The 8,411-nt window shown below is 45.2% G+C and overlaps 1 long non-coding RNA gene across 1 annotated transcript; it reads right to left on the bottom strand.

Moving 5' to 3' along the window:
- Positions 1 to 7,194: 7,194 nt before the first annotated feature.
- LOC132464238 (uncharacterized) lies at positions 7,195 to 8,018 on the bottom strand. Its single transcript, XR_009527205.1, has 2 exons — positions 7,516 to 8,018; positions 7,195 to 7,310 (listed from the first exon to the last, which is right to left on the bottom strand). It is a non-coding gene; the product is annotated as an uncharacterized LOC132464238 (long non-coding RNA).
- Between the last annotated feature and the right edge of the window lie 393 nt (positions 8,019 to 8,411).

The following is an 8,411-nucleotide window of genomic DNA, read 5'->3' as shown; positions in this document are numbered from 1 at the left end:
GTCATAATTTTTGGTCCCTCCAAGGCAAGACACACTGCACTGTCAAACTTAGGTCACCTCACGCCTCTTGTCAAACCCCATGCCAGAAACCTTGGTGTCATCCTCGACTCTGAACTCTGTCTTGACAAACAGATCAGCACTGTAGTCAAAAATAGTTTTTACCAGCTCAGAGTAATCTCCCGCCTCAAATCCTTCCTATCCCACAACGACCTCGAGATAGTTATCCATGCCTTTATTACATCACGGCTGGATTATTGCAATTCCCTCTACCTTGGCCTCCCCCAATCCTCACTCAGACGTCTGCAGCGGGTCCAAAATGTAGCTGCGCGTCTTTTAACTGGCACCAGGAGGCACGAGCACATCACACCCATTCTGGCCTCCTTGCACTGGCTCCCAGTTATTTTTAGGATCCAATTTAAAATTGTTTTATTTGTTTATAAGGCACTCAATGGGCTGGCCCCGGCCTATATCACTGAGCTTGTTCAGCCCCACTCTGCCCAAAGGTCCCTCGGATCCTCTAACAAAGGGCTTCTGTATGTGCCACACTCACGGCTCAAGCAGAGAGGTGATAGAGCCTTTGCCATTGCTGCTCCACGTCTGTGGAACCAGCTCCCCCTGGACATTAGATCCAACCCCTCCATTTCTGCCTTCAAATCTAGGCTAAAAACCCACCTCTACTCCCTGGCCTTCCTTGCCCCTTGACCTTTTTAGCCTACCTCCTGTTCATGTCTGTATGGTATGCCCTGGAAATGAATGTTCCCCCTTTGTATTATTATGACCTCTATGTATTGTTGTGTTGTTGTATTTTATTCACTTTTTATCTTTATTTATTATTATTATTATTGTTATTTTTAATTATCATTATTATTTTTATTATTTTTATCTTATTGTACAGCACTTTGGTCAGTGTATGCTGTGTGTAAATGTGCTCTATAAATAAAACGTACTTACTTACTTACTTACAGAGAGAGAGAGAGAATAGGTGCCACTGGCTGCGCTCAACATCCTCCACTCTGACCCTTACCTGTCCGGTGGTCTGCCTCCTGCAGAATGACACAATCTCTGCACCAATCGAACTCTCGTGCTGTCAAGGGAAACGGCATCGATATGGTCGCCCGTGTAGCGGGAGTCGAGGAGAGCAGATAAGCGCATTAATTGTAATGACGCTTCATTATCGTACTTGTTCTCTAGTTCCAGCAGCACACCATTTTTAATGAAGGACGTCATCCGGACGTCATCGTTGTCTTCCTTCAAGACGTTGTCTTTCATTAAATTCAGCGTGGGCAGCAAGGAAGAGACTGTCACATAGTTTTCGCCAGAAGTACGTCCGTAAAGTCGGAAAGAGGTTTTAGAGCTTTGTTCACTGCATCCAGCACAGCTTCATCTTGCCACGTCAGGTTTGGCAGGGGACGGCGGCTTCTATCGTTCGCGAAAACCCTCTTGATTGCTGCGGCCTGTTCCAGTATCCTCTCTGCCATCTTCTGCTTCGAACCCCAACGTGCTGCACAGTCCTGTTTTTAAAATAAGACTGATTAGCCCAATAGCCTGCATAATAATATTTGCCTAATCATAATAACACCACTAGCCTACTATAGGCCTAATAATAAAATCTAATAATCCTACCGTAATCAAAGCGTGTTTGGGGAGTTGTAGCTCATCCTGGGCTTTGCTCAGCTCCCGTTTCCATTGCAAACTATGAGAAAAGGCGCCGTTGATTGCCCGGCAGACCCCAAACGCACGACTAATGCGATCCTTTTCTCCATCAAGTGCGTTGTTTATTCAAATTATGTCCAAAGCAGTTCAACCAGGGCCATTTGAGCTCCCGGACGGCTGCAATAATATTTGCACCATTGTCAGTTGTGATGCAGGATATCTTCTCTTCCTCTATGCCCCACTCTTGAGCGCCCACTTTGAGGGCGACTGCCAGTACATCTTTCGAGTGATTTTCTTGGACGAAGGATGTGGCCAAACTGACAACAACTGGTGGCACTGTGCTGAAGGAAGTCGAGGACTTCAAGTATCTGGGCTCATGGGTCAACTCAACGGAGCAGGAACTAAAGGTGAGGAAGGCACTCGCATGGTGGGCCCTGAACAGCATGACCTGTGTATGGAACTCCAACCTCCCCCGTCAAATCAAACTCGGCTTCTTCCATGCAACGGTAGTCTGTTCTCCTCTACGGCAACGAATGCTGGTCCCTGAAGTCTTTAGACGGGTGCTACACCAGAATGCTGCGTGCAGTACTTAACATCAGCAAGAGTACATATGTTACCAACAGGATCCTGTATGAAGGAATACCAAGGGTGAGTGAGAAAGTAGCTGCAACGAGAATAAGACTGGCGGGACACTGCCAAAGACAGAAAGAGCTGCCAGCCGGCAAATTGGTACGGTGGGAACCAACCCATGGGCATCGGTCTCGAGGACGTCCTACACTAACATACGTGGATGTACTCAAGAAGGATGCAGGAGCTAAAAGTACCAATGAACTGGCCAGATGTATGGAGAATCGGGATGACTGGAAGCAACGATGGAGGGCTCGTCTGAGGACGACCTAGAGAGAAACACTTTGCTCCAGTTGCCAGTCTTTGATATTATAATGGGCTGTGAGAGACATGCATGGCGTCATGTTCACGGATGACCACATGTCTGTGATCAGAGCAATGAAGGCGGCCGATTTTAATTCGGTGACAACCGGGGGCTGCTGCGAGGCTGTAGCAACAGTGGAGGCCGCGGCACGTTGAGCTAAAGAAGCATGATCTGCCGGATGATGCACTCTTAAATTAGCGTGTAAATTTGTAGTCTGGGAATCCTTCACCGGAATCATCCTTTTACAAAGCCAACGTATTATTTCGGCGTGCGCAACCTGCACCCGGAATAAAACCTTGACCGTCCCCGTTACGGTCTGCTACGACCCCTACCCATCCCTAGCCGTCCCTGGTCACACATAGGGTTGGGCAACGGGTATCTATTGGAACCGGGACTAACATTCCGATTCACCTGGAATCGGAAGAAGAAGCTGCCGAACACTAACGAAGAAGCTTCCGGAGACGCCGCCAAACTGTGTGCGCACGCAAACATGGAAAGTGTGAGGCGGTGCTCAAAAGTGGCTAAACTTTAGTTGGCTCGGTGCAACACTTGCAAAAAGTTATTTTGTGCAAAGGAGGGTGTACAACAAACATGAATAAACATCTCAGGTCATGGTGTAGAAATAACAAAGTGCCCCGTCTTTGACGCGCTGCGCCGGCATTCCTCCGTTGCCTCTACCTCCGTTGCCTCTTCCTCCGGCTCCGACCCTCACCCTAGCACCGCACTATTGGGTAAATAACGAATACGTTTTATGCCAACATTGAGGCAGCCAACAAATAATACTCGACCTAAACGGTGGGTCAACTCAAATGCAAATACCCAGCTAACATTAGCCCATGTATTTTTCATAGCCAAACAACCTGAAATTGCTACCGTTAGCCAGGCAGCTACTCCGTTCAACATAGCGTCCAAGGGAAAGATGTCGGTGCAACAAGTTGAAGAGTGCCACAGAAAGGTTACAGCATTCATTGTTAAAAGGTTGCATCCCTTTTCAGATGTGGAATCACCAACATTTAAGTTAGTTAAACACCATCGATAGAGCTAACTTAATTAATAGTCCACACTGAGCTAAAGTAGTAACAGTGATATTATATGTTTGTTTATGTTTGCAGGGACATGGCGAAATCCGTCAACCCCAAATACACACCACCTTCCAGGGACTACTTTTCAAATAAATGAATCCCATCTTGGTATAAGTCGGATGTAATTACAGAGCTCAGTGACGTCTGCTCTGTTGCACTCAAATGTGATGGCTAGAGTAGCATCACACAGGACCATCACAGCACACTATATAGTCGAGGGCAAAATGAAACAAAAAGTGCTCAAAATAAAAGCTGTGTACAAAGCACAGACCGGCTGTGTTGTGGCAGAGGAAATCAGTGATGTTCTGTCAGAGGTTGGCATTCCTGGCAAAATTGTAGCAATCACTGTAGATAATGCTGCCAATATGGATGTGGCTATTAAGCACCTGCAATCGTTGAAACTTTGCTGTTTTGCCCACACACTTAATCTAGCAGCACAAAGGGTCTGTTCGAAATGACTTACTAATTACTACTTACTACCTACTCAATACTTGGCTTACTACTCGAATCCTTAAATAATGATTGAGTAATCCATTTGAGTAATCGATGTTCGGAAGACCGTTCTTACTTAACCACCTCAGATGACGTGAATCAAATGACGGGTCAATAACCTACCGGCCGGGCGCCTTTAATAAATATTATAAATAAATATATAAACGTCACATTTAACGTCACAGTACATCTTCAACCTAAGGATTTGCGGTGATATGTTAAAAACAATTATTAAACAATTATTAAAAAAAACATTTATTAATTATGATTAATTATTTTATATTTTTCTTGTCTATTGTCTGATTTTCCCGCGTTTCCTCTTCTTTGTCCTAATGCTAGATTGCCAGTTAATACAGAATATATAGCCTACAGATAAATAGACCGATAGATAGATAGACCGATAGATAGATAGACTGATAGACTGATAGACTGATAGACGGATAGACGGATAGACGGATATACTGATATACTGATATACTGATATACTGATATACTGATATACTGATAGATAGATAGATAGATAGATAGATATAGATTAGACAGACAGCCTTAAGATTTTCGTTATTTTTTTCATCGCGTTCGTAAAATGTACCTGACCAGCCGTAGGAGAGCCGCAGCAGCACGGAGACGAAGGAGGGAGTCAGCTCGCCGTCGATACATGGTTGCCATGTACGGACATTTATGTTGTAGCACTGAAGTAAGTACCCTATTTGTTAGGTAAACTAGATTACTATCTATTTGAGCGTCTAGAACACTGCTTCATTTTCTCCTCACAGACTAATGAGAAGCCTACAGTAGTGATAAGAATACATAGTCATTGTTAATGTAATACTGATCAATACACTTGATATGAATACCATTCATAATTTGGCAGAAACCATAGGCAGAAGCATTTACAGGCTATAAGACAGTAGGAATACATTTAAATAAATAATCTAATAGCCTACATACATAGTAAGAATAAATAGATATGAATAAATCATTATTAACGTAGTACACAAATAATTTGATGTGATTAAATGCTTTAATATATAAGAACATACATTTAAATAAACAATGAACAAATAAATAAATACATGATTGGAATAAATAATGATATTGAATGTATAATTATAATTTACAGGTTGGTGCAAGAGGGCCATATTGCAGGCTGAACATTCATGTTCCCCTGGTGCGTCTCTACTTTGATGACGGTGACCTAAGGAAGGACTTCCGCCTTTCCAGGCCTACGCTGGATAGCCTGGTCCACCGTCTCCAGGGGCCGGTCGACCACGGGTGGGGGAAGGCCTTTGAGGTGCTGGTGTTCCTGTTCTGGCTGGCGTGTGGAACGTCCTATCGAGTGGTGTCGGAGGCCTTCGTCATTCCCCGCACGACATGCCACGATGTGGTCCACAGGGTGAGCAAAGTCATCCAGCAAATTTTCAGGCAGCAGATCCACTTTCCTAGCAGGGATGAGCTGCCAGAAATTGGGGCTGGGTTCCAGCAGCTGGCAGGATCCCCGGCTTTTGGCAATGTGGCAGGGGCCATTGATGGATGCCACGTTCGCATTGTGCCCCCTGGAGCCTTTGCTTCCGATTACTTCAACCGAAAGCTGTTCCACTCTATACAGTTTCAGGCCATCTGCGGCCATAAAGGTCGCTTTTGGACGTGCACGTGGGCTTCCCTGGCTCGGTGCACGACTCCAGGGTCCTGAAGAGCAGCCCTTTTTACGTGCACCAGCTTTACCCCCCTCCAGGTTGGTGCCTCCTTGGCGACGAAGGGTATCCCTGCCTGGCTCAGCCGATCCGTCTGCTGACCCCCTACCGGGAGCCTGTCCGCAACGCTGTCCAGGGCCGCTATAACGCGAAGATGTCGAGGGCAAGGTGTGTGGTGGAGAGGGCCTTTGTGGTGCTGAAGACCAGGTGGCGCTCCATATTTTTAAAGGCCCTTGAGGTGAAGGTGGAGTTTGTGTCGGAGGTGATCATCGACTGCCTCTTCCTACACAACCTGTGCATCGGCACTGGGGACATCCTGGAGCCTGAGGGGGAGGGCGACAACGGAGATGGGGATGAGGTTGCCCAAGAGTGCCAGCAGCAGTCGGGAGACACTCTTCGGGACAGACTCGCAGCTGCAGTGTCTGCTGCTCCTGAGCTCAGGATTCCTGTTCTTCTGTAACATGATTATTGTTGATTTTGTTGATTATCTTGTAAATAAAAAAAAATAAAAAACATTAAAAAAATATGTAAATAGTTATAGCACACAAATGTAATAGCACCCTTTACTCTTTATAATCCTTCAGAATTATCTGCAACAAAAGAGGAAACGGTTCAAATTTACTTTTTATTTATTTATTATTTTTTGTTATGGCCTCTAAGAGGGCAAGCAGCCTTTCCTCCCTGGCCATATTGTCCCTGTCCCTCTCTGCTCTCTCTCTTCTTTCCTCCCTTTGCCTCGCATCCATCCATTCTCGCCACTCTCTCTCTCTCCTTCTGTCTTCCTCTCTCTTTTCTCTCTCCTTCCTCTCTTCTCTCTGTAGTTCCTCTCTCTCTTTCTGCTCCTCTCTCTCGTCCGCTCTTCTTTCCTTTTCCTCTTCCTTCTCTTCCATTTTCCTAACATAGGAGAGCCACTCCGGCCTACCTCGTTCGTTTGGAGTACGGAGTGGACTCCCCCTCTTTCTCCTGAGGAGAGGCCACTGCAGCAGAGTTTGTTCTCATGGCTGAGGAGATGGGGTTTGGTGGAGTGATCGCTGGGCGGTGCCCCATCACCTCATCCATGAATACAAACCACTTCCAGGTTGCTGCAGTGGCCTCTCCTCCCTCTGTGCTTACGCCTGTCCTTGGGGCTTTCAATTCCTAAAACAAAGAAACAGCTGATAACTATGATTCACAGGTTACGTTAGTTCGCTGTGGCCTTTTTTTATTCATCAGTTACGTATGTGGTTTACTGGGATCTGAAATGCACTATACAAGCCTCCAGATTTTCTTTTGAAGAGATTACGAATAAACAGTTTTGCTTTTCAGGAGCATTTTTTTTTTTGTATTTTTTTTTAAGGTAAGCTAAGGTAAAATATGATACCTGGACTCACCTTGTATTTCTGTTTTAAGTTCTCCCACTTCTTTTTTGCCCAGAGGGCCTCTACTTTCCCCTCCAGCTCCATGTCCTTTATATAGGTCCTACACAAATAACATTGGTCAAATTAGCATAAACTTATGAAAGGGGCAACTAAACTAACTCGTCTCATCCATTAGCCTATGTTTACAAACACACTTCTCATGAGAGCACAAAGGTAACCCTCAACCCTTTGATATATTTTCGTGCCTCTATATAAAACGTAAGATGACACATAGAAATAACACAATTGAAAAGTGAGTGTCTTACTGAAATCCGGACACGGAGGCATTGCGCCTCCCCGTGAAGAAGACATCATTGGCCCCTCTCCATCTGATTAGCGCCTCCGTGTCTTCATCAGTCCCTTAAACGATCAACGCACATACTTTTTATCGATGGTAGCAGAGGGATAGAAACGCAGCTGGTGACGTTAATTAATTACAACTACGGTGATATCACTTGCATTACTGTTACCCGTGTATTTACATGCTATATAGCTATCAACAGGCTGACCCTTTAGTCATCAAGAATGGTAACTTTAAACACATGTTGGACTACAACAAAGCTACGTTCATCCTAAAAAATCTAATAAATCAAATATATTTTGACCACATACGATCGGTAATAGACGATTCACTTACATCGGTATGGCTGTGGGCTCTGCTGCTGCGGCTCCCCGTTTAGCGCCATTGCTTCCATTGTTCTTTTGAATAGACGCAGTGCATTCTGGGGCAGTTGAGTACGTCTAGTAAGCTAGCGATGCTTACACAAAATCTTTCCGGATACTACTCGCTTACCTAAAACTCGCTTACTACGTTCTACTTACTCAATTTGACGTCATAGTTAGTAAGAGTAGGAAGCTAACTAACTATGTAGTAGGAAGCAAGTATGCATTGGTGGGTGAGTAGGAGGACTTTGTAGTCAACGCGGGATGAGACAGGGAGCCAGTGCAGTGAGTGTAAAATGGGGGTTATGTGGTTGTATTTCCTGACTCTCATCAGGATCCTGGCAGCGCTGTTCTGGATGTACTGCAGCTTTTGGATGTTCCTGCCAGTGATCCCAGTGAACAGTGAATTGCAGTAGTCCAGTCTTGAGGAGATAAAGGCGTGGACGAGCTTCTCAGCATCTGGCAGGGTTAAAATGGGGCGGAGCTTGGCGATGTTTTT

Source organism: Gadus macrocephalus, chromosome 1 (assembly GCF_031168955.1).
Source record: "Gadus macrocephalus chromosome 1, ASM3116895v1".
NCBI classification, from domain to species: domain Eukaryota; kingdom Metazoa; phylum Chordata; class Actinopteri; order Gadiformes; family Gadidae; genus Gadus; species Gadus macrocephalus.
This window is presented reverse-complemented; position numbering and strand designations above follow the sequence as displayed.